General features: G+C 44.1%; 1 protein-coding gene across 12 annotated transcripts in view; it reads right to left on the bottom strand.

The window, feature by feature from the left end:
- KCNIP1 (potassium voltage-gated channel interacting protein 1) overlaps positions 1-13,324 on the bottom strand; it is a 498,864-nt gene that overhangs the window by 73,264 nt on the left and 412,276 nt on the right. The window contains exon 1 of one of the 12 annotated variants that reach the window (XM_032702743.1): positions 1,558-1,587. The exons of the other annotated variants lie outside the window; for them this stretch is intronic. The gene's annotated coding sequence lies outside the window, so the exon portion shown is untranslated. Of the gene's footprint in view, positions 1-1,557; positions 1,588-13,324 lie in introns of those variants that run through there. 12 annotated transcript variants of the gene reach the window in all.

The raw sequence follows: 13,324 nt of genomic DNA, 5'->3' as shown, positions 1-13,324 counted from the left end.
TAAGATAAATCTCTGCTGGTGACACCTGTGCCAAGTAGATGAACAGCAACTCATTTATTTGCCTCATTGAAGGTCTAGGTAGTAATTGAAGGCATGCACTAAAGAGCATGATTACATTTCCTATCACTCCACTACAGTAACAAGTGTAATTTAGTCAACCATACAGTCATCATAACTCCAGTGGCCTCCAATCAAGACATCCCCCGTATTTACCCATTACCCTTTACTTTTAAGTGGTGAACTGAAGAATCAGTATGCTTACTGCATTTTTAACTCACACTCTAATGGTATATTAAACTGTGCTCTCATTTTCACAGAAGAATAATACAAAGTATTGCCCAGTAAAGATCATCTCATACATTTTTCTTAGTTAGAACAGGCCTAAACACTGAAAAACACTCTCCACTTGAGGAATACTGTTCTTCACTTGTTACATTAAACCATGTTTTCTCACCACTTTTCATGCTGTCCTGGATTTCTTATTTTTAAGTGACCTTAAGGAATGAACACATGCACAAAACATTCTAAATAAACTTATATTTCTTTCACTTACTGAACTGTGATTATTCTTGTATTTAAATATTCTTTCTGGCATTTAATCTTCATTTTGACATCTATGCATTAGTTGCACTTAGGTGTTTATTTTATCATTGGTAATTTGTAGTCCTGTACACCTAGCTTGAAAAATTTAATTTAATTAGTTATTTGCATAATGATACTGCAAAAGATAGTGCGACAAAAATAGGGTTACTAGAAGGAGATCAGAGTAATACATTCATGAAAGTATTATGAAACTGTATAAAACTAACTGTATTTTAGATACATCACAGTGAATTATGAAATAGTACCACACTGTTTTAGATACATCATGGTCTCAAATCACACCATTCCAAAAATCTTTGAAAACCTGTACAAAGAAACAAAACTCTTAGCAAACAAAAAGGCCAATTTATAAAGCCAGTGCCTGAAGTCAAACTTTCTAAAGTAGTTTGTAAAGTATAACATAGTCAATAAAAACCTGAAAAAGCAGTTTATGCTTTAGAACAAGTAAAATATGTGTAAAGAGAACTTTTAGAGAGCTATCTGGAAAGGAGGATGGTTTTGGTTTTGCCACCACAGTTCCCACTGTTAGATGAATGGCAGCAGTTCCATGTAATGTGCTCAGTAGAGGAGTCAGCTCTCAGTTTACCAGACCGACCCTTATTTATGAATTACAGTTTAACTCCTCCTCTAGTGGCAGCACTATTTAAATTCTGCTTCTTGCCACAGGAAGGCTGACATTAATGGAAACAAAGCACATGAAGAGCTGCAATACAGGTGCACATGACCAAAATTATACTTAGGATGTTAAACTAAGCAGCAGCCTTAGATAATCAAACTCCTTTGTGCCTCTTTCCTTAGGCTTATCCAAAAATGTTCTGTTACCAACCAAGCTGGATGTTGGTGATGGAGCCAGCACCCTTGCTCACTCCCACATTGCTGCTACCAGTCAGGCAGCAGGGGAGAATACAAGGAAAAGAATATATATAGTCCAGGTGGGACAGGGCTTGGAACAACCTGGTCTAGTGGAAAGTGTCCCTCCACGTGGCAACCAAAAAAGATGAAATTTAATGTCCATTCCAACCTAAACCATACTATGATATATTTTTTGTAGAGGGGAACTGGAAGGACAACAAAGAAAAGAGTCAAACTCTGAGATAAACCCTTCAAGAAAATCAGAAGATCAGGAAGAAAAGTAAAATACTCAAAATATATCAAAAGATGGTTTAGATGCATGGAAAAAATCAGTAAGGAAAATAAAGGTGCCCAGGCTATCCTGCAAGCATATTTACATTCTGAATTTAAGCTTAAATTCAAGGGCAAAAGCAAACTGAAGTAGATTTATGACTATAATGTCACATCTGGGAAAGGGCAACTGTACCAGGGTGAATTTATGCTCATACTTTTGGTCTGTGTTTGGCCCCAGCCACCTGCAGTAGTTTATATCCTCCCTGCCAAGTTCACTGATAAGACAGTGAATTTGTCCTTGGAGGGAGAACTTCTGTATAAACTGTTTTAATTGGTGTTCTGTGATTGGCTAATTGTCCTCCAAGGTCACTTGGAGAAGGAGAATTTCAGGAGAATTTGAGGAGGAGGATGAAGCAGCGCCTCCAGACTCAATTAAGAAAGACCCCCAAAGCATACTGCGCGTGCGTGCGGGAATTTCCAAAGTTCTCACGCATGCACAGAAGAGATGCACTGACATAACCGGGAGGTGGGACTGAGGGCCTCGGGCTGGGCAGTACTGGCCACACCTGGGAGGTTGTGGTCACTCAGTTAATTGTATAAAAGTAGATAGTGCTTTCTTGGAAGGAAGCTAGCTTTACTTCAAGGACAACGTTGCCTTTTGGCGGGGATGCTTGCCAGTTTGTGAACTTACTGACTCTCCAAGGATGCAGCTTCTGCTACGGGTAATTATAGGCATGCTAGGTCGTTAAGATAACTTTATGGGCAACAGCTGGGTAACTGGGGAGATCGTGCTGGGGGCTTATTTCTCTCCTCCTTCCTCTCTTTTGGATTTGTTCATTTTGTTGGCCACCTCTTGGTAATAAATATTGTTTTTTGTTAAACTTTTAACGGTGTCATGGTTCCAAGTTTCAGTATGTCTTGAACCCCTCCCTAATACAGCAACATAGGTAGAAGGATGATTTGTATACAGCACATCCCTGGTCTGTAAATATTCATATTTGGAGTACACTATGTATCATGCACACTTTAGCAGGTAGAATACTCCCTCAACAATCCACAATCTTCTTGAATAATTATATGTATCACAGTTCCATTTCCATGATTAAGATGATACCAGAAGTATAGTGGGGCGAGAGGAGGTAATTTCTTCAATGACCTTCAACATGCGAAACTCAAAATCTAACTTTTTTCCCAAGAAAGTGTAAGACATTTGAGAGTGAGCTCTTTAAGTACAGAAAAACCTTCCAGAAGATTTATTGCAAGGAGATGAGGGTTTTTGTCACTTAAGAAAGCTTTCCAGCCTGGAAAGAGGCATCTTTCTCAGAGACAACTTTAGATATTTTCTCCTCCTGCATTCCAGAGGAGGTCTCCCTGGTATGAGAAAAGATAAGTTCTTGCAGACCCCACAGTGTGGGGTCCAGGGATGATAAAAGACCTGAGAAGAAGAGAGGGCGTGTCTTTCCCAGGCCAGTGCAGTTTTATGTCAAAATGTTAAGTGTTCTTGGCTTTTGGAGATAAATGCTGATAAATTCTTCCATTGCCTGGTATTTTAGGGGTAACTGTCCATAATCTTCCCTTGCAAGCTCCTTGATAAGAGAAACATTCATCTGCATGAAAGTTTTTTGATCTTATTGCAAAGGCACTTATCCTCTGAAGGAAAAGAATTACACACCTGTTACACTAATCCCAGTACCAAATGGGACAAAACCAGGTTCCGGAAACAGGGACAGAGTTCAGTGTATTTTAGAAGTGCTGGATGAGGGGACTGAAGGGTTTCTGCCAATGTCTGCAGAATAACAGCAATTCCATAGACTCCTACCCCAGAGGTTTTCCAGGAACAGCTACCATACTGTAGCACAAAATTGACATTGGTACCACAAGCCAAGAAGTTTACTCTGTGTGTCTAAATACATACATATGATTATGTTGACCATGTGATGAGTTTTTATCATTTACACTATGACATTTCGTTAAAAAATCAAATACGCAGTATGCAAAGTATGAAGATGAAAGGCCAAAACCCATTATGAATTGTGCTGGTCCAGTTCCACTGCCAATCCAAATTTTGGTTGGTTCAAGTACAGGAAGATTATCGCTCTCCAGAACATTGCAACTGACTACCCAAAGAGCTTTTTAAGGAAAAGTTAATTAAATATGTCCTTATCAATTAACTAGATATTTTCTAAATGGTCTGTGGTACTCATTGGTGATTTTAATAAACCTTCATCTCTACTTAAATATTCCTGTCAATTTGCTGATTGGAACCCATCCTAACTAAAGAAAAAGAGTATGACAGAAGATGCTACTTTCCCCTTCCTCCCTGCAATTTCATTAAACCGAAGCTTATTAATTGCAAGGTACACTATCACAGAAAAAAGTGCAAAGCTTAATTGCTATTATTAAACTAAATATCATGAATGTATCAGTGGATATTTGTGACTGCTCAAATACATCCTTGCTCAGGCCTTGAGGGTAATACATTTACATGAAATGAAAGGGTATTTCAGTTGTCGGTACTTGTTCTGTTCAGAGTGCTTTCGGGCAAAGAACAAACCCAAAAATCTAGCAGTGATGCCAAATTATATCCGAAGGTATTGGAGATAACAGTTTAGTTAATGTAAAACATGAAACACTCTTCAGTACGTTAAAGAATCCTTGGCTGGATCTTTCTCTATCCTTAATAAGCATTTTACATTCACAGAAAGTAACTAATTATTATTAACTCTTTTGTCAATCATGCACTACAATAAACTTGGGTTTATATTAGATTTATCTTCCAGATACATTTTGAACAAAAGTACTTATATGAATTCTAGAGGTGTATCTCTAGATCTCTGCCATTTCCAGAGAGAAAAAAAAGATGTCACCCATCCAAACTCTTAACTCTCTACTCAATAAGGAACTACTGAGCAGTATCCCATTTCCATCTGGCCTTGAGAATTGAAGGATGCTTCCCTGCAGAAGAAAAGCATGCAGGATAGCATTTGGGAAATGAAGGAAGGCAGAAACTCTTCAAATTCTGTCAAATCACGAAATCATTCCAGCAGTTTAGGCTTCTTAGAGAGAACTATAGCACTTCAGTGAAGGAAGTTTAACCATTTGAGCTACTATATAAAGGTTTAGTTCACTTGAGGGAAGCTATGCTGAGAAAATATCCAGTTTTCTGTCCTCCATTCCCACTGTTTGGTGTAACGTCTAATTGTCACCAAGGTAGCCTTTACAGACTGGCCATTGCCTACAACTGAATTGGAACAGAGGCTCTGCTGGCAGCATGTGCCTTTCTGCCTAGTTTCACCATTTCAGCTGCATGGATTGCTTACAAGAGAGATTGCTTTTGGATTAAGAAAAAGTGCATCTGTATCTTAAGGCATTATGGAAAAACTTATACATCATGATTATGGTGTTTCTTTGGAAAAGATACATGCATATATTTGTGAATATGTGAAGCTTTGTGAGCCTGGAAACTGTTTGCAAGACTCTCAAATCACTCAGTTCCACAAAGTGCACTAATCCTGTTTCAGTTGCTATCTCCAATGTCATCAAAACAGGAAAGTGGAAAAACACTTGATTTCACACCCTAAGAACGTGGGCAGATTGGCATGGATTCTGCTAAATAGCTGTTCTAAACAGGAAGGAATTTTCTAGTGTTTAGTTTTTTGTCCAAGTTGCAAAGCTGCAATCTCTTGTGCTAACCTACAAAAAAATTCAATTCCTGTGTATTTCTCCTGGATACCAAGTAGGCAGTCTGGAGGTATAAGCACCAGTAAGCATTAATACTTAGGTTAGATTTCTTCAGACCTGCATATAAACTATTTTCCAGTGGAAGATATATCCCTATCTATTTATGTATATCTTCTTGAACCACAGACGAGTGTCTGCAGAGTCAGTTAAGAGAGAAATAGCATCTTCTCAAATAACATAATCTCAAGTCTACTAAAATTTCACTATTATAACTCTAGAAAGAGAAGTTGGCATATTTATTCAATACATTCTGTTCAGTTTATACAGTAATTGTGCTCAGAGGGGTCATTAGACAGCACATAGACTTGGAAATGCCAAACAACAGCTTTAAACTTTAAGTGTCAGCTGAGGATTCTGGTTATCACTTGTTTATGATGATGTTAATTGCATGGACATTGATTGACTTTAATGGTACTGTCCTAGTTAGAACAGCTGGGACCAATTCATCACTGGATGGGTGTAACCCAAAATTGTGTATTCTATAGCCTTCCATGCCATTTCCCAGAAACTGTTATCAGTAGAGGCCTGCAAAATAGGAAGATGTTCCTGTCCTCATACCCTTTTATGGAATTCCCCACTCTGAGGGAAGGACTGAGCATCCTCATACCCTTTTATGGAATTTGCCGCTCTGAGGGAAGGACTGAGCATCCTCATAACCTTTTATGGAATTCCCCGCTCTGAGGGAAGGACTGAGAAATCCTGCCTGAACTGGAGAATATATAAACTTGGAGTTTTGGAACCTTTTCACCACTCGTGGGATCCAGAGGAGGACTGCAGGCCACCGCTCTCGACCAGACTGCAGGCCACTGCTCTCAAACAGACTGCAGATCACCGCTCTCAGTCAGACTGCAACCACCACTCTTGTCCAGACTGCAACAGCACTCTCACCAACAGGTTTTTCCCTCTTCTTTTACTTTGGACTCAGGGGGCCCAAAGAACACCACTCTGTTCATGCCCCAGGGTGCTGGGTTATATATTTGGGTTTTGTGGGTTAAAACCAATTGTTTGTCTGTATAATTGTACTTATTGTGTTATTTTATTAAATTGTTATTCTGACTTATAATCTCTGAGTTGAGTTGAGTTCATTTCCCCTGATGGTTTACTTTTAAACCAGCACATTTTTGGCGCCCAGCGTGGGGCAGAGAGAGAAGTCAGAATCACAATTTCATTTGGATACAGAAACTCCCTGATCACCATGTTGTTTGATGCATTCACGTGGATGTTGTATCTGAGCCTGTTCATATTTCCACAGATGGGGAACTATTTGCCTGTTTTGATGCTCTCTTTAAGACCAGGGAGAGGGATCCAAATTGCTTTCTTAGTATACTATGTTTATGTCATCATAACATCAGAAGCAATGAGTTTCATTGTAAATGTGTATTCAGTCCTGTTTGCCTGTCCTGGTTTGGGTTGCTGTCTCTGGGGCCTCATTAAAAATTGCACCCAGTCCTCTGGGGGAACAGGAGGGAATGGTTGTTTCCAGCCTCTCACCTCCTTCTTCCCCTTCAGACCTGCTACAACAGTTTTTGAAAATATTGAGTTCCCTTTTGATGTTAAGGACAGCATGATGTTATTGTTAGTGTTGCTTTGTCTGCTCTGTACTGTCTACACCATGTTTCGGGTTAGAACAGGGCATTCTAGGGCGGTTGTTTGGACGCCTGCCCTGGGAGCAGATAATGCTGAGTGGCACGGGAAGTGGGAGGACATTGGCCAGTATTTGGAGAAGTTTTCTCCTCCAATGATCTGGAAATTCACCCCTGAACAACTGCAGGATCCTGTTAGCATGATAAGACTGGTGAAGGGAAAATGCTCTGGCAGCTCCAGAGATGGCCAGCTCACAGCAACCTGCTGGGCCTTGGCCACTGCCTACCGGACACTACTTGACATGGTACAGCACTGTCAGGGGGAGGAGAGAAGGAGCAAATCCACAAGCACCACGTCCACCCAAACCACAACTGAGTCAGAGGGAGAAAGAAATAAACCAACCGGCACCGTGTCCACACAAACCATCGAGGAGCCAGAAGAACAACCCAAACCAATAGCAGTCGCCCCTGTCCAGAAAATGAAATTAAAGACTAAATCAGTTTGCATAGCAAATGATGATGAAGAGGCAGGACCTGCACATCCACCGGAGGAGACAGAGCCAGAAATAATCACTTGGTTCCTATCCCTGGGTGAGCTACATGAGCTCCGGAGAGAGTTCACACGACAGGCGAACGAGTCCATTCTGACCTGGCTGCTCCAAATCTGGGATGCCGCAGCTAACGATACAATCCTAGATGGGAGTGAAGCCAGACAGCTGGGATCCCAGTCTTGAGATGTAGTCATTGATCAGGGGATTGGAAGGAGGCAGGAAACTCTCAGCCTCTGGCAGTGACTGTTGTCCAGTGTGAGGGAGAGATACCTTTGTAAGGAGGACCTCCACGTACAGCAAGGACAGTGGAACACGATGGAACAAGGTATCCGGTGCTTAAGAGAATTAGCTGTACTGGAGATAATCTTTTCAGAGGACAAAAGATTCCCTAAAAGTCCAGATAGCGTACAGTGCGCATCCCAGATGTGGTTAAAGTTTGCACGACTCAGGCCAGAAATGTATTCCCGCTACTTAGCAACGCTGCAATGGACGGAGGGAGAGGACAAGGTGGGTGCCTTGGTTAGTTATCTCAGGATTTATGAAGACACTGTCACCGCCCCATTACAAGCCCACGTCTCATCTGTGGAAACCAAACTGACTGAACAAGTCCGAAGCCTGGAAGAGAAGATTGAAGAGGGACACCAGAAGCTAAGAGAAGAAATTAAGGAAGGGATCTTCCATATCGCACCAGGACAAACAAGAGTCTCTGCTATAAGGAGCCAGCGCTCCCCAGCTAAGGAGAGAGGGCACGCTCCACGTGGCAATCTATGGTTTTACCTCCGTGAGCACGGAGAAGATATGAGGAAGTGGGATGGGAAACCCACCTCTTCCTTAGCAGCCCAGGTACGTGAACTGAAAAGAGGGACAAGTACCACAAGGAACTCTTCAAGGGTAAATGCTGCTCCAGTCTCTTGTGGGCAAGACTCCAGACGGTACAGGAATGATGATACGTCTGATCCTCTTGAAGGGACCTCCAGGTCATACTCACAAGAAGAGTACAATGAGTACCATGACCAGGACTAGGGGTGCCCTGCCTCTAGCCAGGTAGAGGAGAGGGACAATCGAGTCTATTGGACAGTGTGGATTCGGTGGCCTGGTACATCAGAGCCACAGATATATAAGGCCTTAGTGGACACTGGTGCACAATGTACTTTAATGCCATCAAGATACGTAGGGGCAGAATCCATCTCCATTTCTGGGGTAACAGGGGGATCCCAACAGCTGACTGTACTGGAAGCTGAAGTGAGCCTGACTGGGAAGGAATGGCACAGACACCCCATCATGACTGGCCCAGAGGTCCCGTGCATCCTTGGCATAGATTACCTGAGGAGTGGCTATTTCAAAGACCCAAAAGGACTTCGTTGGGTTTTTGGCATAGCTACTGTAGGGACAGAGGAAATTAGACAGTTGAACACTTTGCCTGGTCTCTCAGAGGACCCCTCTGCTGTGGGACTGATGAAGGTTGAAAAACAATTGGTACCGACAGCCACAGCAACAGTGCACTGTCGGCAATACCGCACCGACTGAGACTCTGTGACCCCTATACTTAAGATGATCCGTGACCTGGAGAGCCAGGGGGTGATCAGCAAGACTCGCTCACCCTTTAATAGTCCTATATGGCCAGTGCGTAAATCCAGTGGAGAGTGGAGGCTGACAGTGGATTACCGTGGACTCAATGAAGTCACACCGCCCCTGAGTGCTGCTGTGCCAGACATGCTGGAGCTCCAGTACGAGCCGGAGTCCAAGTGGTATGCCACCATTGACATTGCCAATGCCTTTTTCTCCATTCCTTTGGCAGCGGAGTGCAGGCTACAATTTGCTTTCACTTGGAGGGGTGTGCAGTACACCCGGAATCGACTGCCTCAGGGGTGGAACACAGTCCCAGCATTTGCCATGGACTGATCCAGACTGCACTGGAAAAGGGTAAGGCTCCAGAACATCTACAGTACATTGATGACATCATTGTATGGGGGAACACAGCGGGGGAAGTCTTCGAGAAAGGAGAGAAGATAATCCAGATTCTCTTAAGAGCTGGTTTTGCCATTAAACGAAGTAAGGTCAAGGGACCTGCTCAGGAAATTCAGTTCCTGGGAGTGAAGTGGCAAGATGGACGCCGCCTAATTCCAACAGAGGTGATTAACAAAATAGCAGCCATGTCCCCACCAACCAGCAAGAAGGAAACACAGGCTTTCCTAGGCACTGTGGGCTTTTGGAGGATGCATATCCCCGAGTACAGTCAGATTGTAAGCCCTCTCTCCCTTGTGACACAGAAGAAAAATGATTTCCAGTGGGGCCCTGAACAACAACAAGCCTTTGAACAAATTAAACAGGAGATTGCCCATGTGGGAGCCCTTGGGCCAGTAAGGACAGGACAGGACGTGAAGAACGTGCTCTACACTGCAGCCAGGAAGAATGGCCCTTCCTGGAGCCTCTGGCAGAAGGTGCCTGGGGAGACCCGAGGACGACCACTGGGATTCTGGAGTCGGGGATACAAAGGATCTGAAGCCAGCTATACACCAATTGAGAAAGAGATCCTGGCGCTTATGAAGGAGTTCGAACTGCCTGAGAAGTGATCGACACCGAAGAGCAGCTCCTCCTGGCACCCCGACTACCAGTGCTGGGCTGGATGTTCAAGGCAAGAGTTCCTTCTACACATCACACCACCAATGCCACATGGAGTAAGTGGATTGCTCTGATCACACAGCGAACCCAGATAGGGAGTCCTAATCGCCCTGGGATTCTGGAAATTATCACCAATTGGCCCAAAGGTGAGAGTTTCGGACTATCCTCTGAAGAAGAAGAGGAGCAGGTGACACGGGCTGAGGAGGCCCCACCATATGACAAGCTAGCAGCAGATGAAAGGCGATATGTGCTCTTCACGGATGGCTCCTGTCGCATTGTAGGGACAAACCGAAAATGGAAGGCAGCCGTGTGGAGTCCCACACGGCGAGTTGCAGAAGCGACCAAAGGACAAGGTGGGTCAAGTCAGTTTGCAGAGCTTAAAACCGTTCAGTTGGCTTTGGATATAGCTGAATGAGAGAAGTGGCCAAGACTCTATCTCTACACTGACTCATGGATGGTGGCCAATGCTCTGTGGGGATGGCTGGAGTGATGGAAAAAGGCCAACTGGCAGCGCCAAGGGAAACCCATCTGGACAGCAGAGATGTGGCAGGACATTGCTGGCCAGGTAGAGAAGCTGAGTGTGAAGGTCGGTCACGTAGATGCTCATGTACACAAGAAACGGGCTAATGAGGAGCATCGTAACAACGAGCAGGTGGACCGAGCTGCCAGGATTAAAGTCTCTCAGGTAGATCTGGATTGGCAGCACAAAGGAGAATTATTTCTGGCTCGATGGGCCCATGATGCCTCCGGTCACCAGGAGAGAGGTGCAACATACAGATGGGCTCATGACCGAGGGGTGGACTTAACCAAAGGCATCGTCTCACAGGTCATCCATGACTGTGAGACGTGCTGCCATCACGCAGGCCAAGCGGGTGAAGCCTCTATGGTATGGTGGACGGTGGTCGAAGTACAGGTATGGGGAAGCCTGGCAAATTGACTACATCACACTCCCCAAAACCCGCCCAGGCAGGCGCTACGTACTGACCATGGTAGAAGGAAGTACTGGATGACTGGAGACATACCCCGTGCCTCATGCCACTGCCCGGAATACCATCCTGGGCCTTGAAAAACAAGTCCTGTGGTGACACGGCACCCCGGAGAGAATTGAGTCTGATAATGGGACGCATTTCAAGAATGGCCTCGTAGACACCTGGGCCAGAGAGCACGGCATTGAGTGGGTGTATCATATCCCCTACCATGCACCAGTGGTTGGAAAAGTTGAGCGGTGCAACGGACTGCTGAAAACCACCCTGAAGGCACTGTGTGGGGAGACTCTCAAACACTGGGAGCTGCATTTAGCAAAGACCACCTGGTTGGTCAACACCCGAGGCTCCATCAATCGAGCTGGTCTTGCCCAGTCAGAACCTTTGCATACTGTAGATGGAGATAAAGTCCCCGTGGTGCATACGAGAGGAATGTTAGGGAAGACTGTTTGGATTAGTCCCACCTCAAGCAAAGGCAAACCCATCCAAGGGATTGTTTTTGCTCAAGGACCTGGTTTCACCTGGTGGGTAACGCAAAAAGACGGGGAGACACGTTGTGTCTAATTTTGAGTGAGAATGGTCTGTAACGTTTCATTGTATATATATATACATATAGGTGTATATAGTTTTAAGGAGACATAGTTTTTAAGGGGGTTAATTTGGGCATGACATGGATGGCATAGAATAAGGGGTGGATAATGTCCTAGTTGGAACAGCTGGGACCGATTCATCACTGGATGGGTGTAGCCCAAAATTGTGTATTCTATAGCCTTCCATGCCATTTCCCAGAAACTGTTATCAGTAGAGGCCTGCGAAATAGGAAGATGTTCCTGTTCTCATACCCTTTTATGGAATTCCCCACTCTGAGAGAAGGACTGAGCATTCCTGCCTGAACTTGGAGTTTTGGAACCTTTTCACCACTTGTGGGATCCAGAGGAGGACTGCAGGCCACCGCTCTCAACCAGACTGCAGGCCACCACTTTCGACTGGACTGCAACCACTACTTTTCAACCAGACTGCAACCTCCACTCTTGTCCAGACTGCAACAGCACTCTCACCAACGGGTTTTTCCCTCTTCTTTTACTTTGGACTCAGGGGGCCCAAAGAACACCACTCTGTTCGTGCCCCAGGGTGCTGGGTTATATATTTGGGTTTTGTGGGTTAAAACCAATTGTTTGTCTGTATAATTGTACTTATTGTGTTATTTTATTAAATTGTTATTCTGACATAATCTCTCTTTTGAGTTGAGTTCATTTCCCCTGATGGTTTACCTTTAAACCAGTACAGGCACAATGTCATTTCAGGCTTTGCTTTGGTCTCTGCTACAACTCCAAGGCACAGAGACAGGGGATTATCTGTGCCATAAAGCTGACAAGCTTTTGTTGTGTGCTAACAAAAGCTGAACTGACAAATCTTAAACAGGGGCTGTACTTGAAAGGAAAGTTGCACCTTGCATTGTGATGAATTGCCAACAGTGAGCTGGAGCCTACATGGGACCAATTTCTTCAGTCCCTCTCTTACTTGGTGTGCTGGAGGGAAAGGATGCAAACTCCCACACACATAGCCAAACAGCAGTGAAGCAGATCAACTCATCATGCTTTGTACCACAGACACACACAAATGAATCATCAGGGCACTGGAGGTCCCACTGTGACTTGGTGGGGGCTCGCTGCAGACACACGAGAGCTGGCAATACACGACCTGGATGGGAGGTATGTGAAGTCCTTTTCTGCACACCTGCATTCTGCCCAACTATCTATAAAACACACAATAGTTTGGCTTTGGTGGTAATGCCCTATTTCTATCATCTTTATTTTTCTCTTGGGCACATCTAAGTCAACACTACTTTGATACTGGAACTTTTACTTTCTCATTGTTGTTCAGTCTTGCCTGGCTGAGGTGTTGCTGTGTTTCACTACTGTTATGGTACTCCTCAGTTACTGCTAGGTTACTCACATAAATGCTATTACTTGTGTTAAGCAATAACTAATAGGTGGTCAGTGTCAGCCCTTGCTCGCTCCTAACATGCTACAGGGAGTCACAAAAAGAGAGAAAACATGGATGTTATCCCAAGACTTCAGAAACCTGGTTGCTGTGCTGGGGAGAAGTTTTGAAA

This window comes from Chiroxiphia lanceolata, chromosome 15 (genome assembly GCF_009829145.1).
Source record: "Chiroxiphia lanceolata isolate bChiLan1 chromosome 15, bChiLan1.pri, whole genome shotgun sequence".
Lineage (NCBI taxonomy): Eukaryota > Metazoa > Chordata > Aves > Passeriformes > Pipridae > Chiroxiphia > Chiroxiphia lanceolata.
This window is presented reverse-complemented; position numbering and strand designations above follow the sequence as displayed.